This window comes from Neofelis nebulosa, chromosome 8 (genome assembly GCF_028018385.1).
Source record: "Neofelis nebulosa isolate mNeoNeb1 chromosome 8, mNeoNeb1.pri, whole genome shotgun sequence".
Taxonomy (NCBI): domain Eukaryota; kingdom Metazoa; phylum Chordata; class Mammalia; order Carnivora; family Felidae; genus Neofelis; species Neofelis nebulosa.
In genome coordinates this window covers 23,729,729-23,749,296 of record NC_080789.1, presented here as the reverse complement: position 1 = coordinate 23,749,296, position 19,568 = coordinate 23,729,729, and the positions used below count along the sequence as shown (strand labels likewise).

At 41.6% G+C, this 19,568-nt stretch overlaps 1 long non-coding RNA gene across 2 annotated transcripts in view; it reads left to right on the top strand.

Annotated features, from left to right (window-relative positions):
• The window catches only part of LOC131519044 (uncharacterized), a 74,006-nt gene extending 59,753 nt beyond the window's left edge, over positions 1–14,253 (top strand). Inside the window, exons 6-9 of one of the 2 annotated variants that reach the window (XR_009265428.1) lie at positions 3,839–4,046; positions 7,753–7,843; positions 12,324–12,486; positions 12,587–14,253. This is a non-coding gene — a long non-coding RNA (uncharacterized LOC131519044). The remainder of the gene's footprint in view (positions 1–3,838; positions 4,047–7,752; positions 7,844–12,323; positions 12,487–12,586) is intronic. The other variant, XR_009265429.1, reaches the window with a different exon arrangement.
• The last annotated feature ends 5,315 nt before the right edge of the window (positions 14,254–19,568 follow it).

The following is a 19,568-nucleotide window of genomic DNA, read 5'->3' as shown; positions in this document are numbered from 1 at the left end:
TAGGGTTCACTCTTGGTGGTGTACATTCTGTGGGTTTGTACAAACAGCATAATGACATCTATCCATCATTGTAATATCATACAGAGTGTTTTGTCACCCTATAAATCCTCTGTGCTCTGCCTCTTCACCTCTTTCCTCACCCTACCTTTGGCAAACACTGATTTTCTTTCCATGTCCATAGTTTTGCCTTTTCCAAAGCATCACATAGTTGGAATCAAACAGTATGTAGCCTTTCAGATTGGCTTTTTTTATTTAATAATATGCATTTGAGGGGCGCCTGGGTGGCGCAGTCGGTTAAGCGTCCGACTTCAGCCAGGTCACGATCTCGTGGTCCGTGAGTTCGAGCCCCGCGTCAGGCTCTGGGCTGATGGCTCAGAGCCTGGAGCCTGTTTCCGATTCTGTGTCTCCCTCTCTCTCTGACCCTCCCCCGTTCATGCTCTGTCTCTCTCTGTCCCAAAAATAAATAAAAAACGTTGAAAAAAAAAATTAAAAAAAAAAATAATATGCATTTGAGGTCCCTCCATGTCTTTTCGTGGCTTGGTAGCTCATTTCTTTTTAGCACTGAATAATATTCCATTATCTGGATGTGCCACAGTTTATTTTTCCATTTACCTGCTTAAGGCCATCTCAGTAGCTTGGGTCATCTATTTCGATGAAAAAAAATTCTAGGGATGAGCAAGTCTGTTCATTAATGTGTCTAATACTGCAATGTTACCAGGACTCCACATAAATATGTCTAACAGCTTTACAGCGAGAGATAAATGAGGCATGGATGTTTACAAATTATTTGTGTCGTTGGATGGGATGAGAAATGGGAATATGCCAGTTTCCTATTGAAACAACAGTTCAGCAGTTGACAAAACATTCCAGATAACAGGAAGGACTGTCTGTGGGTGCAGTGTGAGTGCTTAGTCACTGCCAGGTAAGACAGGAAATGGAGGCAGATGATTAAATAGAGCTAAAGGAGATAATGCCTCAGCCATTATTATTATTATCCACTAATTATTGCTGTGTTTCCACGATATACCCCAAATGTGGGTGCTGTCTTCATCCTCGAAGGGCTTATATCTGGGGTAGACGAACAGTGCTATTTTTGACTTGTTTTCCTAGTCATTGAGAATATTCGAAGAACATACTTGAGGGTTGGTGGGAGATTTAATGTTTCACATCTATGTTTTTAATTGAGGAAATGTTAGCGTCAAAGTAAATTTTGGAGATTTTGACTATTTTGCTGTGGTGGAAATGAAGAGAAAATATTTTGACCACATATGAAACAAATGAAGAAAAGCTTACCAACCGAATTTTAAAAATAACCAACGAAGGGCTGATTTGGAAGGTTTATTTTTATTTTATCAAGCCCTAACAGAACTCTAAGTTCTGAAAGCAGAAACTTTGGGGAGAATGATTTGGGTGGGTCGACAAAACAGAAAAAGGGTACAGAGTTTGCTGGAAGGAAGACAGGCCTGCCCATTCCCTGCTACTCACCTGGAAAGGTTTTAAACTCTGAAAACAACATAGAACAAACACATCTGCACATCATTAGCATTAAAATAAGGTCCTGTAAGAAGTCAGAATATCCTTTGGGAACAAATTGGTAGAGTCTCAAATCCTTTTCAAATTGCAGAAGAGAACATGTTTTACCTTACCATCCTGTGACTGGTAGAGCCTTGAGAATACCTTGTGTATACATATGTATTTATTTGATTTGTAAAACAGGCCCTTTTCCTTCATAGCCAGAGGAGCCACTCCCAGAAAGTGTGCAGGCAGTCAAAACATTTTCAAATCCCAAAAGCCAAAGGAAACTAGCTTTTCGTTTATTTACCGGGCTTTGTCTTTCTAAACATTTTCTTTTTTAAACTGGCCCTAAAAGGGCAATAAACTAAATCCCTAGTAGGCCTGAGAGGAGAAAAAAAGATAAAGATTAAAGGACATTCAGCAGGAATGTCCTGCAAATGATGTCTGCCTCAAGATGTATGGTCAGTGAGATAAGTCTAAACAGAAGAACAGTCTAGGACAATCTGTGCTCTCACAACGCAGCTAAATGATCTTGGCAACATGCTTATCACAAACTCAACCAGGTAGCATATTTGTCAAAAAAAACTTACACGAGGGTTTTTCTCCATCCCAATCTCATTACTATGTGTCAGCAGTGCATTAGGTATTGATGAGGACATATAAACATTCAAGAAATCGAGTGGTATTTTTTTGCTGGACATGTAGCTGTTGACATGGAAGCAGGTATTAGAAAATAAAGGGTAAGTTCAAGATCTGTGTTCCACAGAAAGAGAATGAAGTGACTTAAACCAAGTTTGGAGTTTCAAATCTCTACAGAATTCCATATTTTGTAAAGAATGAGTCCTTCCCCTTTTAAATACCAAGAGACCAACCCACACAATGTTTAAGTAATTAGCTTCAATCAAAAGTTCAAAGTTGAAAACAAATCGAGAAAATCGAATGGTATGATTGGCAAAGGACCCTTTCTTAGTGTCCTAAATGCTGTACTGAAGCCTTCAAAAATAACTAAATATTATAAGAACTGAAATAATATAGATGGGGGTGCAGATGTAGGGACATTGACTGTGTTATGACAGTCCAGAAAGGGGCTTCTTCAGGGAATTCACCCGGATCAGATACTTTAAGGTGTGGTTGGATCCCGTAGATCCAGAACAAAACATCATATTTTGTGGCATCTCTCCTTAATAAATCTCTTTACACCATACATTCATCTGGCATATGTACAAAGTGGGGGTGGGGAAGTAGGCTTACCAAATCCCAGAATTTAAAATTTATGGAGTTTTCACTAAAGCCATCGAGGAGGGAATAGGGCTACCTTTACTGAGTCTCTGCTGTATTCCAGGTATTTATTATTAACCTCTACTTGTCACAACTATCTAGAAAAATAGATAACACTATCACTATTTTTAGAAAGAGAAATATGAAGCTAGTTGTGTTTAAGGAACTTTTCCAAGGTCACTCAGATCAGATTTTTAAGTGAGAGTTGCTTTCAAAGCAACTGACACCAAACGTGCAAGCTTACCACCTTGAGAGGCTGTACCAACTTGAAATTTAATCAGGTCACCTGGTGGCTCAGTCTGTTAAGCATCGAACTCTTGATTTCGGCTCAGGTCATGATCTCACGGTTGTGAAATTGAGCTGGATGTGGAGCCTACTTAAGATTCTCTCTCTTCCCCCAACCCCCCCCCGCCCCTCCCCCACTCTCTCAAAAAATAAATAAATAAATAAAAATAATCAGTGGTGGTTTTGGTCCATGGTTAACAAATGCAAAGTCCTGACCCCCTTTTCACAAAGCTCCTTGGGTCCTCTTGATAATTGAATTACCAGGCCTGGCATTTCTTATGCCATCTAGGGAAAGATAGAAGGGTAGCCAAAGGAGGGGAAAAAACAAGAGAAAGAATATTGGATCTGTCTGCTTGGTGGTTTCTCTTAGAGGAAGTAAAAGGAAGACACTTCTTTTCTTCTCTTTTCTTTTCTTTTTTTCTTTCTTTTTTTTTTTTTTTTCCTGCCTAAAAGGGAAAGGGTAGCATGGGGTAAAGGTAAATAGAGAATAGTGATGTCGTGACAATGAACCAAACAGCACAGGAGAATTGGTTTGGGGGTAATTTCTCCATCTCCCTGATCATCACATCCTTCACTGAATGAGAGAATATTCTGTTTGGCTTTCAGGCTGAGGCTGTCATGCAAGAAGTGTATATTAATTTCACATTTTCTCATAACTTTCTTTTGAGGATAACCATTTTGGTTTTCTGCTGTTTATTATTTCAAAGGCATCTATATGCTAATATATCTTATGCTAATTATTTTCATGTTTTCCCCTTAGGTTATGCTTCATATCACCCACCGGGGAGGATCATCTCTCATGAAAATTTCCAAATTTGATTTTGAAAATTATTCAGAAAAATTTAAGCCACGCTATCTCCCACTGTAGGAAAGAATATACTCTGGAGGTTCCTATAATTCAAAGAAAATGGACTGGGATAACATTTGGGTTTGCATGCCACCAAAATCCTCTCGAGAAGGACATCCAGGTACACAAAGCATTTAACATTGTGACATTGAAGTGTTGGAAGAATAATTAAAATAAAAATCTAATAATGTTTTTTTTAGAAATTGCTAAACGACTATGTTTGATCCAGGGACGAGAAAGGGAAAAGCTGTTTTCATTCTCTTGGCATCTGAGGTGTAACTGCTTTACTGCTATAAATACCATATTTTGTGTGTCATCACTTCTTAGCATCATTGCTGGAAAGTTCATTCTAATAATATTAATGCCTGAAGCTGAGTTTCTGCTTAAAGAAAGAATCTGGTAAAAGAGGAATTTCATATAATTAGCTAGTTTGATGTTTTCTTCCAGCTTTTTCTTTACAGTGTTTTGTTTTTGTATTTTGTTGTACTTTGTTTCGAAAGTAGGTTGCAGTTTTGCAAAAAACAAAACAAAAAACATAGGAAATTAGCCAATTAACCTGTCTTAAAAATATTTTTTCAGGCATCTTCTTTGGAAGATAAGCAAGGCCTAAAGAAATGATTTCTCAGCATGAGATACTAAAACTTAGATCACTTTGGAGGGTAGTTTACATGTCTCCCTTGGTTAAGAATCAGACCCCTCATGTCCACAAGCACTGTCAGAGGCACAAGGAAAAGGCCCCCCCCCCCTGTTTCCCCAACCTCTGCATTGTGCTCTGTCCTGCTCAGCACTTAAGGAAACCAAAGAATCAAGCACTGGGGGGGCTTCATACTCCAGACTTAAGTTCATTTTGTGCCCCAGCCCCCTCTTCACCTGCTCTTCTCTCCACCTCTCGGTTGCTGCGCCTAATTTCATTTCTATTTTCTAAATGCTTTCACTTGGAGGCCTCCACAATGACTTCATTCTGGCACCTCAGCTGATGCTCTTTCGCCTCTCGGCTCATGCGAATGCCTCTTGAGCTCCAAGACAGCTGTGTCAGGAGGAGAGTTTCCTTTGAGGGTGGGAAGAAAGGTCTCCTTCTGCAAGGGTGCCGGACAAACAAACGCGGCTCTCCTCCAGACAGGGGGGTGCTCAGAGCACCCCGACTAAAGACAGGTGTAGACAGGTACCTGGGCAGCGTGTGTTAGGACTGCAACCAGCATTTCACCATGTACAGTCATCACGTCTCCGTGAACAGGGAGAACCAGGGCTGGGGATACATTTGGTGAACTGGTTAGAAAAAATGATCGTCAGTTAAAGGTACAACAGTTTGTTGAAACCTGGCTATGTTCGGTACATTCTAATGAGATAAAAGACCTGCCATAGTTGATGTGCTAATAAGCCTATGCGACCCCTCATTCTTTTCTTCTCGTGCCACTTATTTGCCCGTGACTATAACAAAATAGCCACACATCTCCCCTTCTAAGATTGTGTGCAAAGAAGGATTCGACCTCAGTGCAGCCCCAGCTAAGAAGAAACTTTCTCTTCTCGCTGTTCTCTGAGCATAATTCAAAGACAACTCAAATAGAAAAGCAATTTGTGTGCAATTAGGCTCCAAAATTTATTAGGTGGAGGTGAACCATGCAATGCGATTAAGGAGGCTGCTCTGAGTATCTTATTCCCTTCATGTATTAAATTCCATAAGGACAGGAAAGAGATCTATCTATCAACAACTGTTAGCCTGTAGCTCTGGAAGGTGGCTGCATTTTGTGGACTGTCAGCAAATACTTGGTGGGCATGACTCAGTCTGTATTAGCAATGAAACTTGGTTCAACAACGCCCCAGAAATGCTGTGTGACCTGCGAGGAGTCGCATTCCTGGGTCGTGTAATGCTCATGGGGCATGCTTCAAAGCACAAGGCTTCGAATAATAGGGACTGGCATCACATAAGCCTGGAGTTGAGTTCCACATCAATACCTCCTAGTTTTCTGACCCAGATGAGTTTCTTGATCTCCTTGAGCCTCATGCTCCTCGTGGGTAATATGGAAGGGGAAAAAAATTTAAGTTAGCTGTGCAGATTAAGTGAGTGTGTGGTGCCCACACCTAGTAAATGCTCAGCTAATGGTCACTACTTCTTTTATCATTATTATTTTTACTAGTTATACTACTTTTAGGATTGTTCTTATTATTATTAATGACATTAATGTTTGGGTGAAATGTCCAGAATTTTTCCTCATAGAGAACTTAGGTAGTGGGGATCAGGAGATACACACGTGAGATAGTGTTTTTGCTATGAAATGAAGATGTGGAAACCTCGAGTTTTAAGGGTGATTCACCGGAAGCCTCTGTACCATCACAAAGTGTCCGTAAACACTTTTTGTGGTTAAATCTACCATGTTGCACAAGGTAAAAATAATTTTAAATCCAAGCAAACGGTACTGCTTGTATCTAACCAATGCCAGACATTCAGGTAATATAGGAAAACAAGTCACTTGGAAGATAGATATTTTTATCCTCCCGGCCAAGAATTCAAATGTCCAGCTAATAAAACTGGCCTTTTCACTTGTCTTTGGGGAACCTGAGAGTATGAAAAGCCATTTTGTGAGTGGCTTTTTCCGTTGCTGGTAGCGGTGGTTGTTGATTACAGGATACAATTTGAAACTCCTGAAGGTTGTGAGGCATGGCATGGATCAGGACGAAGGCTTTCTATAAGAAAAGCCATCTTGCTGATGGAAAAGCCCTAGTGAGCTGCCAGGCCATCTTTGTGGAGCCGGAACATCGTAAGAAAGCCTGCGGTTGGGTCTGTAGGCCATTAAAAAGTTTCAGCCTCACTACTAAACAAGAGAAGAGTCGAGAGTCTTGCGTTTGCCTCAAAAACACACGCCCCTCACAGACAGAAAAGTCAGATGTTAATTAAGCCTTTGAAGGGTTAGAGTGGATCATGCCATTCCATATCAAAAAGTCAGTTTTGACTTCTAATTGCATGCCAAAACCAACCAACCAACCAACCAACCAACCTGCAAATGTATTTGCTAACAAAGGTTCTTATTGCACACAAGTCACATTTAAAGTAAAAAGACAAATCTTTGTTTCTTTGTATTTGGAATGGTTCGAAGCCCAGCAGAGCCTTCATTGAGTCTATATTTGTATGTTCCATTTACTTTTTACCATTTCCTGTGGATTTCCTTCTTCATGAAGCCATCCCTCAAAGGAAATGCTGACAATAAATTAATGTCCATACCTTGGTATATTTTGTGGTGTTTCATTTTAAGTATTCACATTTGGATTCAAGTGCAGCATCCTTTACCTTTGCTCAGCATATAGTAGAGGCTAAATAAATAGCAATTGAAAGAGACAGGCTCTCTAAAGTTACAGCAATATTTCCCTAGATTTTCTTTTCATTCTGTCATTCTTCTGTGAAGTTCGTGTAATTTGTCCTCAAATGGGCAAGATTTGGGATTGTTCACAGTCACAAGTGAGAGAACAAAATAAGAGATTTTCATTTGTAAGATTGCCTTTCTCTTATCTATTGGTCTTGCCTCCCAGACTGTCTGTCTGTCTCTGGAAAGCAAAGTCAATAAAAATGATTAGAGCTGGCATCTCACAAATGTACACCCTTAAACCATGAAGCAGTAATGCTGTGCAGGAAATATTTTTCTGACCTTTTCAAATTGCATCCAACTGTCTCGGGAATTTCTCAGTGACTAGAGGTAATAAGGTTCAATCCGTTTTACTGGCTGGCTTCAAATTTAGTTCCTCCACATCTCTAACTTATCTATTCTTTGCATCTTGGCTCTGGCATCCATTCAGCACAGAAATCCATGCATCTAATCTTTTCTCCCCCTTCTTAGGTTTTGCTAAAGGATCACACTGTGGAATCTACAACCGTGACAAACTTCTGCACTTACTGCCCCTTGAAAAACAAAATATTGGCATGGGAAGGTTAGTGGGCATGTTGTCCTTTCGGAAGCCCTTGTTGAATGTAATTAGCTTGTAGATTTCATCCCTGTCCTACACCACAGTTTTTACCTACGTGATTTATGCCTCAGTAATCTTCATTGTGTGAAACTTTTCCAACTTAACTATATCACAGGCACTCTGTAGAATATTAAAGGGGCAAACCTATGAGAATTTCTTTTGTGTTAAATTTTGATTTTTTTTTTCTGCGAGTCCAAACGCAATGGGCATACTCTTCACCAGCAACCTGCACCTGCCCCCAGTAAGGACAGGAGTCATCCAAGTGTGACGCGCTAAAAGGCAGCTGGGCCGCCCCCTTCGTCACCATGTTCCCTGAAGGAAAACAGAGAACAGAAGCTGGGGACACGTTTCTTGACCTCACAAAAGTGTTGGATGTCAGGAAGCCTTGACAAGGAGTTCAGAAATCTTGTCTTACTTTTCATATTTAGAGCATCTCCGTGCTGTGATTCTGGGGAGCTACCAGCGTTTCCTCGTTCCTCCAAATTCAACACACACTGTTGTTCCCACCCATCGCCTGCGCCCTGCCTTCTGCAGCGGTGATTAGAATCTTGGCTGGAAGTTCCTGTGGTCAGTGGGGCTTGGAGCCTCTTTCTGGAGCCTCTCTCTGTTCATGGGCAAATAGCCACCAGGAGGAAGAAATCTTTTTGAAGTTGCCCTTCTAAGAGTCTGTGTTTGCTTGTACACTAATTGTCAAGTTTGATCATCATAAGATAATTGGCTTTATAGAAATGAGATCATTTCAAACAACTCTATTCAGAAAAAAAGTTTAAAAAAAATAAGTTTAGAGGGAAGAGGATGAAGAACAGGCTGGTTTTTTTCACTCACGTGCAGCAATGTATTTTTTTTTTCTTAAAAGAAAGTGAGTAGATTTATGCAAAAGCTCATCTTCATAATATAGCCTATTTTTTTTTTCATTTGACAAAACAAAAATAATGGAGTTGGTGACAGTTGAAAGAAAAGATACAAAGTATGTTTAAGAATGGGTGTTTTTTGAAGTTGCTATTTCGTCATATGAAACTCAATCCATCTTGCTACTAGATGTTGACCTGGAAAGGGACAACAGTCCTCATGTTATCCCTTTACAGCCTGGGTGTGGGTAGCTGGTATTTTGTTCAGTAAAGACGAGGTATTCGGGCAGTTTTGCAAAGTCAGACTTACCCACTGTTTGCCTTGCAGGGCAGTGTTTTTACCACCAGCCGGGGCAGAGTGAGGGCTTCCCGGGTGACAGTTGCTTGAATGGAACTGTGTGGTGCTCCTGACGGTGGTTCATGTAGGTGCGCATATGCCTGTGTGCACGCGTGTGAGGTGCGCAAGGTGTGCACACGAACTTGAGTGTGGCATCGGAAGACACCAAGCAGCTCCAAAACCAAGTGGCTTCTCAGCTCTGCCTGGGGACCTCAGGGTCTCAGTGGATTGCAGACTTTGCTCTGCCCAGGAACCCTCCCAGAACAGAGAGGGGGCTCGGCCTGCGGGCTCAGATTATTGTACAGTGGGCACCTCCTGTTTCCCGTTTCTAAGATCTTTCCTACCGTCGTGTCCAGCCCTTCCACTGCAAGTGTAAAGTGACTTGAATGTGGTGGGACAAAGGCGTGAGGCAGCGCGGGGCTCCATTTGCCATGGCTTGTTTTGTTTTGCTGGGTAGTCTTAGAGTTGGAGCGCGATTGGGGAACGAAGGGGGAATTGCCAGGTGAAGAGGGTAAGGGGGATGAGAGGCCTGATTAGCAGTGCGGTGGAGACTAATTACTAGTCCTTCCTTATTGGGTAACTGCTATTTCCTGGGTGTGGCCTGCATCGCTCAAAACCACCCTTGCTCTTCCGAGGCCCCCCGGGGAAGACGGGCTAACTACTCGGTTTACGCGGGGGGGGGCGCAAAGTGAGGCGTGAGACCATCGAAACGGAGTTTGTTTCTGAGCGGCAGGGCCATTGTGTGAAGAGAGTTGTTTTTACACGGAAAGGAAGGAAATAACTCGTACCCAGTGGGCTTTGACCTTTCCTCTTCCTCTTTCCCCCTCCTCTGTCACCTCCTTCCTCCTCTCGCAGGGCTTCTCCTCCTTTTTCTTTTCTCAAAGAGAGAATCAAAGGAGACCCAGCTGCTGAAACGCCATCCCACTGTGCCTCCTGCGACAGCGCATTCTTCTTTTCGTGCTTGCTGTTCAGCTACTTACTTGTTTTGAAAGTTTGATAAAGGGCGCCGAGTTCTGCCTCTAGTGGCTTCTATCATTTTCACATAAGGTAATTTTTATTACCTTAAAAGAGTACTACAGACGGCAGAAGATGGCGATTACAGGCTGTCCTCACAAGTTCACATTCTGCCCCGCCTAATCTGCCGTTCGTTCGTCCGAGTTAATGATTTATCGGGGTGAAAGAATGGATTGAGGGAGGCAGAGACGCAAAGGTATTTTTGTGAGTAGCCCAGCAAAACCTGTTTCTCCAAATATTATGTTTCTAAATCAGGATTGAACTCCTTCAATTAAGGTCTCTTTTCTTCTTGTATTTGCCTCACATATCAATATTACAAAAATAAACATGTATGATTGCCGAAGCAGGCTTGTTATTGTGGCCTTGGCTCGATGGAGATGTCGATGCCCGAGGATTCAATTTCGCTCTTACAGTGATAACTAATACGCTCCAATTTGTTTCTCGGGGAAGGAGCTTGGTTATTTATTCCAGGTAAACTGGGCTGCTTCTGTTGCCACAGCATCGAGTAGTCCCTGAAACTGAGGCTGGCCACCTGATGGGGCCTCCTTTGTTCCCAGGCATATCAGAAGACAGAAAGGACTCAAATCTTCACCAGACTGGTAGAATCTCAAAAGCTCAGTCACCACCGTTCACTGCAAATATATCTCTTCCTAGAGTGGGTGTTCTGGAAATTCAGACTGCATCTCACTTGCAATAAATAGCCCCCTTTAAAATTTCAAACAGAACCCCACAGGAAAAGCAGCATGGCTTTAGATGGAAAGATGATTTCAAACTCTCTCTCTCTCTCTCTCTCTCTTTCTCTGAGGTCTCTTGAATATGCATGTGATCCCAGCCCAGAGTTCTTCCAGGAAAATCTTTATGTTTGCACAGGTCTCCTTCGATTCCCACTATCATCCTTATTGGAAATCTAAATAAATCAAAATAATCTAAGCAAGGATAAATTGTTCCGAAACTCTCTGCCACACACAGTTCATCTCCCACACTTTGCTTTCCATTACTGCTGAGGGAAGGGAAATGATGGCATCAGCTTTAAATCTATAGATTTAGTAGCGGGCACCTGCCTGTGCCTCTGTGATATACTGGCGATCTCCACTTATTGTTGGGGTTGCGGCAGTATTTATTTTTCCTTAATTGGAACCCCACGGATACCCCGTGGGATTTCCTCCCTTTGGCTAGACAGTATATCCATATAGACATAGAGCATAGCCACCGTGGTCTACTGTAATAGTAAGAAATATCAACATGGGGATCAAAATTAAACCAACACCTGGGCTAACGGAGTTTCTAGACTGGCTTTTGATATTATTAAGAAGACACCATTTTTCTCAGTGTTTATCTTTGGAGTTAAAGCAATGTCAGCAGAAATTCAAACTGAATACGCTTTATCACGATGTTTCCTCTTCTGTTTAATTCTTCATCGGGTTGCTTCCAGGGGTGAGGGATGACTGATAAAATTACCAAGTACCCCACGTAATGGACACGTAAACAAGAAACACGAGAGGTTTGGGCACACTATGTGAAAATGTTACCCTTTTATTATATCTTCTTCCTTTTTAAGTGAATGAATATGTTAAGATCAGCTTTACACAAATGCTTTGAAAGCTCAATTTTCTTAAAATTACATTAATTACAATGAAATTAACAAGTAAATCCCCTTTATGTTAACTTAGTGTCAAAACAGGATTCATCACCTTGGACATCAGAGGGCCCCTTCATTGTCTTTATTTGTGCTTCCAGCATTTGCATTTGCTTATCCCTTGTGCTATTTTTATTTTTGTCATTGGAGTTCATGAAGACTTAATCATCAGCCCTCTAATTTTCCAGAAAAAAAAAAAAATGTTGATTTATTGAACTGACTGCCGAAAAAGAAGAGGAAGACGAAGATGAAGAAGATCAATCTGACATTGTAGGTTAATAGTAGGGAACAAAACACATTCATAATTAGAAGAGAAAAGGACTTTCCTTGTTCATTCCAGTTTATAATAAAAAGCCCCTCGCCAAAGTGTCTTAGAAAATAATGCATTCAGACTGAGTCGAATTACCGCCTAGCAGATTCTATTTATCTGTAGCTTAAAAAGCAGCTGCGTTTTTGTAAAAAGCAATGAATGTGGCAGTCCTACTTAAAGGTAGAAGAAAAAGAACACCCCTTGTTTTGTAATAAGGGGATTTTCAATTTAAAAGAGAGAGCGAGCCTGTTGTGTGAAGTACGGTTATTACATTCACTGTATTCTATCTCACCCACCAGGAGGCTAATAATGAAGGGCCGGGGAAGGAGGCCAGTGCTAGGAGGGTTATCTCACTGCCTCAGATGCTGGATAAGTCGAAGGAAGCAGAATCGCTTTTGGATGACATTCAGAAAGGCCGGAGTGATTATTTGGGAGAGAAAAGCCTGCCTATTCTTTTCCAAGGTAAACAGTTCATTTCATCTGTCAGCTGCACGTTTCGATGTAAAAATATGTTTATGTAAAGATATCTATAAAGTTTGCCTTTAAAAAAAAATCATTTTAGGTGCGTGACTGTTCCCCTGGCCTGCCCATCCACTGATGAATTATTAGCAACGTGCCTTAGACAAAGGACGCACGGGAGCCCCACCACACCTAGAGCCACGCTTTGAAGGATCTGCCACGCTCCCTTTTAATCATGCGAAAGAAATTACCCACATGGAGTCAGCAGAAAATGAGAAAGTAGAGCTCGTGCTGCGAATAATTCCAGCAAGTGCCAAGGGGCTAGTTGAGGAATGGCTTCATGAAGTGAATATCTTTAGCTTGTACTTAGGGTTTGGTTAGCGTATAATCATTTTCTCTTTTAGGAGCGTTGACTATCCTCAGTGTCTTTCCTCACTAAAGAGTGCTCAGAGCATTCGTCAGGATGTTGACAGATTTAATATCAGTCTCGTCCTTGTTGTTATTTACTATGACTAATTTTACATGTGCAGATATGCAAAAATCAATTTAGGCGGAGAGGCGCTCCGGAGCCAACGACTGTTAACCGCTGTATTTGTGTGTGTCTCGCTTGCGAGTGGATGTCCAGTAATTTCTGTCTCTGTGTGTGTACGTGCCCTTGTTCTTGTCTTCTCTCCGTTGTGCCATAGGTTGGGAGGTTTGGCCAGCCAATGCCTGCTCAGATGTGGTCTGAGGCTTTCATCTGATTTTTGGACCAGGAAAAAAAGAATGTGTCACATCATGATTAATGGTCAATCTGAATTTTCAATTCATATGAAAGGAGAAGGGGGAGGAGGATATGAGCCCAGTGATGAGACTAACCTTTTCCCTTTGGGAAGAGCATGATTCAAATTAAACATCACTTTCAGTGTGAAATTAGTTTGAAGGCTTCTTTTTTTTTCTCCCCCCCCCCCCCGTGCCTGGTTTAACTCCATGGTGGCTGCTCCTGCAGAGAGGACCCTTCCATCCGGCCTCTGTGCCCGAATCTGTTCCCAGTAGGCCATAGTTCCTCTTCTTTTGTTTTATTTTTCTAAAGACCAGGTCCAAGAAACCAAAAAAAAAAAAAAAAAAAAAAAAAAAGAATATTTTACTATAAAAGCATCATTATTCACAAGATAAGATTTTCCCCAAAACATGTTATTTCTTTGTGTCCCACTTATGTTTCCAAAAAAGAAAAATAAATAAACAAACAAATAAGTAAACATGTAAATAATGTTCTTCTTTTGAGGATAATTTTGCCAGGGAGGAGGAAAAGGGAAAGCGAGGGATCCTTTCCAAAGACCTTTGAGTGCCCTCTGCTTTATGCCAGTTTCTGCTAGCTGAGTGAGCCACATTGGAGAACAGCAGCCCCAAACCCCAAGCTTTCCCTCAGTTCTCTAGTTCCCCACGTAACCGAGTCACAGGATCGCCATGTCAACCTGCAGCAGCTCTGGCTTCAAGCAAGCATATGCCGGGACAGTCTGAAAATACCCTTCAGTACCTACCAGAGACTCAGGCCCAAGCTTGTAGAAAGAACCCACTGTCCATGGAAACGCTGGGCTGCTTGCCCACCCGTGCACATTCTGGATGCCACAGTTAGGCGTCATCAGGATTTGATGTTCCATTGATGCTCTTTCTGGAATTTGGTGGCTTGTAGAGAAAGGACAAGTATAGAAAAGGCCAAGAGACAGGCTCGTTCTTCCATGTCTTTTCAAAAAGAAGATGCTAGGGCTTTGTAATCCCTTTCCTACAGGAAGAGAGGTGTGGTGGGGGAGGGGAAGCAGCTGGGTGGGTGAGGTAGGGGAGGGGAGGCAGCTGGGGGCAGAGGTAGAGGTGGAGTGGGGGAGGTGGAAGGTGGAGGCAGATGAGCAGCTGTGTTTATTTTAATACATATCATTTAACCCTCACCTAAAAACAAATTGGAGAGGTTTGGGAGTGCATTAATCTGGACCCAATTAGCATGTCTTTCTCCTTCAAAAGTGCAACCTGAGATTAATGAATATAAAGTAGAGTTTCAGATGCAGTGCTTAAATCATTTGCATGTTTCATGCATGATAATTGAATTTATGTATGCACTTCCTATCATTTAACTATTTCCAGTCTCCTCCCTGTGATTCACACAAACCAAGATTTCATTACAGTAACCTCCAGGTGGAAATAACTTGCCTAGACCTTACTCCTAATGAGGAACTCAAGTTCTTGTTTCTTTTATTTGAATTTGAATCATATGATATTTTTTTAAAAAGCAGAGGGAAGCTCTTATTAGTCTGGGACAGCCTTTTAGGAGTTGGTAAATAGGCATTCTGAGTTTATTTTTGGAAGGCCGGAAAATCCATGCGAACTTATGGCATTGACTTATCAGTGGTCACAGAGAATTGGGTTTCAGTGTGGTCACTTATCAATATATTAATAACTCTGAGAGCAATGTCACTTTAATGCAGCATAAAGAACGTTCTTGGGCTCTGGGCCTGAGGTATTTAGATCCCTGGGAGATTTAGTGCACCGGATTGTTTCTGGCATAGACCCTGGCTTCTATAGATGTGGGTGGGGGGATGGTGTCAGCCTCCATGAAGGTCTGTAGATGGGCAGTTAGCACTTGTGGTCTCTTAGTATGTTGTAGGGTTTTTTTCTCTTTTTTTTCTTTCTGTTTTGTTATTTAGGTGTAGAAGGCTTAATGCTGACTTAGTGTGAGCAGGTGCTAAGTTTCCCCCTCTCCAACTGCCCCAGAATGAAAAGTCTGAAAGCTGGCAGTGGGCATGGAAGAGAGCTTCCTGGGGAAGAAGGTGAAGCAAGCGGCTTAAAATAAATCCCCTGGTTTCAGTTCGTATCAGTGATTTGTCTGTCTTCTGTCTTTCCTCATGTGTTTCCAAGTCCGATGTCAAAGTGATGAGCTTTTCTCCAGGAATTCTTCCCAGTGTCCTTTGTTTTTGGTGAATTCAATGGTTGAGTGTCGCTGAGTGTCTCTGGTCTTGTTTCCTGGTCCTTGTAGCTAAGAATGTCGTTGAAGGATAAACTCTTGTTAATTTGTGATGTCACAATTTAAGTGTGCTTCCCGTCACTTATGTGTAGTTTAAAATGTTCCTTAATGTAGCATGAAATGATTGGTTAGCTTTGAAATGGTTGTGAAGTCATGTGAAGAAAATAAGTTTTGCATCCGACCAAGATAAATTCACTCTAGTGCTTTATGGCTTTTTATTCCTATGTGATAGTAATAAAGTCTCATGTAGGGATGGAAGCCATGAAATACATTGTGAAAAATCATCAACTAAGAAGGGGCCATCAGTATAGAAAACGATAGCCTGTGCAGCTGTGAACATGATGGAGAAATGACTTAGTGCATAGCTCTGCTACATGTTTGGTGTCTCTTTGAGTTTCTTTATCCTTAGGTTTTTGACAGCTAAGGAATCTAGGTTACAAGAGTTGATTCATCTTCGTAATCATCGATTTACATGCACATTCGGGTTTGCACATTTCTGTTTATCATACATTTTTCTCCGTGTCCTATTATCCAATGCGTTCTAGGAGAACTGTTAATAGCCCACCAGTCTGGTAGGCAGTGATCAGTCCTCCCATGGCTTCTTTCTCCTGTGGCAGTCTTTATTCTGACACAAAGAAGAAATCGTCAAGTCAGACTTGACCTCTTGGAAATGTGGTCCAGATTGCTCTACTCCCAAGCTCCAAAAAGGTGTACATTGCATGGGCTAGATCAACGCCTCCTCAGATCCATAAATCCACCAGGCCAGTTCTATGTACACGTGTAGCTCCGGTAGGGAAACACCCACTGTGGGAGAAGGAGGAGGGCTTCAGGGTGGAGTCAGGTTCTCCTCTCTGCCACTTGGAGCCCTGGGGCAAGTCTTTTCACTCTTTATCTTTAAGATTGGGAGAAGTAACATGGCTGGCAAGGTTGTTGTAAGGATTAAATGAAGAAATGTATACAGGACCTGGCAAATTATTGAGCGTGTCCGAACAACAACAAAAAAAGCCAGTGAGATTTGTTTTTCTATTTTCTTCCCTTTCTTCCCACTCTCCTAGCCCTCCCCTTTCCCTGCCCTCCCCTCCCCACCCCTCCCTTTGGACATTGGTCCAAAAACAGAACCTTTGAGAGAGCAAAGAGTTCTTCTAGAATATCAAGTTGCACCTCCTTTCCATATGTGGCTTAAATGCCTTGGTTGGGTTCATAGTTTCATTTTTTTCTAAATGAACTATGTTAATGTTGATGATTGACCTATTTCACTTTTCTTTTTTTCTGTACATACATTTTTCCTTGATCTGTTTTAATATTGACTATTGACCTATACTCTTTTTTACTGGTTTTCTGTATTTTTTTTCGATGAGAATTCTAATAAAGATTATTTATGTTATCTTTTGCCTCTCCATTTCCTCCACACAATGGGATTTTAGCTTGTGCTCTGAAAATGTCTGGGCTGCCCCAGTAAGATAAATGCTGCCTTTTCCTTGGAAACTGCCCAGGGCAAGGCAGAGAGAACCTTATTCTCCCTGCATTTGCATATCAATGGACTTGGGGAAATTTGTCAGTTTAGTTGTAACTTTGGTGCTGGTTTAACTTTTAAACGTATAGAAGTTATCATTTGACTTTATCATGAAAGTCTGTAGAATACTTGTGAATAAAGAAAAGGACTTCACAAGTACACAAATGCCAAAACTTAAAAAAAAAAAAGTTGTAGAATGATGTAAGTGTATTACATGCTGTAAAAAATAGAATATAGTGCAAATCAGTGACACCATATGTGTATCTAGAATTATTTTATTATGACCGAATATTTCTTTATTCTCTTAAGTTTATTTATTTTTGAGAGAGAGAGAGAGATTGAGGATACAAGCAGGGGAGGGGAAGGGCAGAGAGGGAGGGAAAGAGAGAATCCCAAGCAGGTTCCCCACTGTCAACACAGAGCCTGACACGGTGCTCAAACCCATGAACCGTAAGATCATGACCTGAGCCTAAACCAAGAGTTAGATGCTTAACTGGCTGAGCCACTCAGGTGCCCCAAAATTTGTTCTTTAAACCCCATGCTTACCTCTATATATCTATCCAGAACTTAGTAATGTCTCTGATGCTTAAGGACATTAGGTAGGTATTCAAATATTTGTGAATAAATGAATGGGGAAAGAGGGAAGGAGAAAGATGGAAGGAAATAAAGAAATAGACGGTCACATCACCCTAAGAAATATATTGTATGGTTAGGGAAATAGAGTAAACACACATACATAGTTAAGGGTGAACTGCAAGAAGGAGAGTTTAATTCTGTAGCAGAGTAAATATTCCTACGTCATTCAAGATAAAATGTAATGAACAAAATGTAATGAACAGAATTACCATAGGGATCCAGAGCAGGAAAGTTCCCTAGATTCAGGGTAAGATCCATGTTAGGATTTAAAACATCAGCCAGATTTCCATAGACAAGAGTCAGGGATTTAAACATTAATTTATCCAGGAATTTATGAAAAGCTCAAGTGAGTGGTTCTTGGAAAATTTTCCAATGTACAAAGTATTCTATCCTGGAGAACATATTTACTTCTAAATATCTTCACAAGTACCATTAAAAGCAGATAGTGGATTTTAATGGACCCACTTGCTTAGATTAGTTAATTACTGCAGAGTCTCCATGGGCTGCAATCAGCTATTATCCATGTGGGGTAGTCTAAGTTGCCATAAGTCTAAGTTGCCAGCATGCCCATGATTTCAAGGGTGGACATGTATTGGCTCAGTTTCTCCCCTCCTTTCTTTGTATGGTTGTATTTAAACTCTGGCACTTGATGGAACCTCGAGGCCACTTGTGCAGTAGTAGTAGCCTTCGAGAAGGACTCAGCCTCCCTCAACAGCTCTGGATATTGAGTCTGCCACTAGACATGGGCCTCTTCAGGGTTATTGGTTGGCAATAAATCTCACAGTGATGCCTGTGTAAAGTGCATATAAATATGTTGGCCAGTGGAACAGGATGCTGCACTCACTCAGCAAGTGAACGAGCCCATCTCTGTCTTGCCAGTGGTCATGGATAAGCAGGAGACAGGAGCACCAGCAAAGAGTGAGATTGTGATTAGGGGACAAACAGTCCTTCTCCTTTCCTCTCCCTCCATGTTCTCATCTGAAGTTCCACTTGGTCAGAGCCTTCACCAACAGCATCACCCTAATCAACGGAAGATACCATTCGTGGGATCTGGGTTTGGGCAGTTTAAGAAAAACCAGATCGTCTTACACATTCAAATCACAAAATGTTGCAATTGTTGGAATTGTGAGGCCTCCTTAGAAGGCGAGATAGAGAGCTCAGAATGATGCTCTCATTTTTCCGATGGTCCCTGGTACTCTGAATCCATGGTTCAAATAGCAAAGCCCAATCTTTCTAGTCACAATTCGAACCTCACCAAGTAGGCATGTCTTCTGAGGTGTTTTTGCCAGAGTGGGGATGGGCTCGGGCTGGCCCTGGCCCACACACTCGCTCACCTGCCTCTGTCACCAGAGTCACCCCCATCTATGTGCAAGGCATGACTAAGGGGGAGGTCCACCCAGCAGCTCTTGATCACAGTGGTGTCTGCACAGGAGAGCAGAGCCCAGAACTCAGTGAGCACCACATAACATGACCCTCTTGGTCATGGCCTTCAGGTGTCCCATTTCCAAACCCATTCTCGGAATCAGATCTCCAGAAAGGGATGCCCCAGACCCTGTTCTTCTAGATTAGACTGTCCTTGGGTTTGAAACGAGGATGGTAAAAGGGTGGAGTGGAATGGGGTCTAAGAGGATCTCTCATGATTTTACTGAATGGCTCTCCCCACACAGCCTTTCATAAAGCAGGCACCAAGACATATGATCCAGAGATTCAGGCCACTGATGCCAGGCCTCCTTACCATTCTTTCCACCATCAGTCCTTGTCAAGAATATAAAATAAATTACTTGGTTTAAGTTAATAACATTAGCCACATTTCTAACCAAGAAACATTAAACACATGAAAGAGATACACAAATATTCTGGGAGTATGTTGGAGTAGAGAATATATAAGCAACTTATTCATCACCCCAAATTAGGTTACAAAATAAAGGCTCAAAATACACTGAT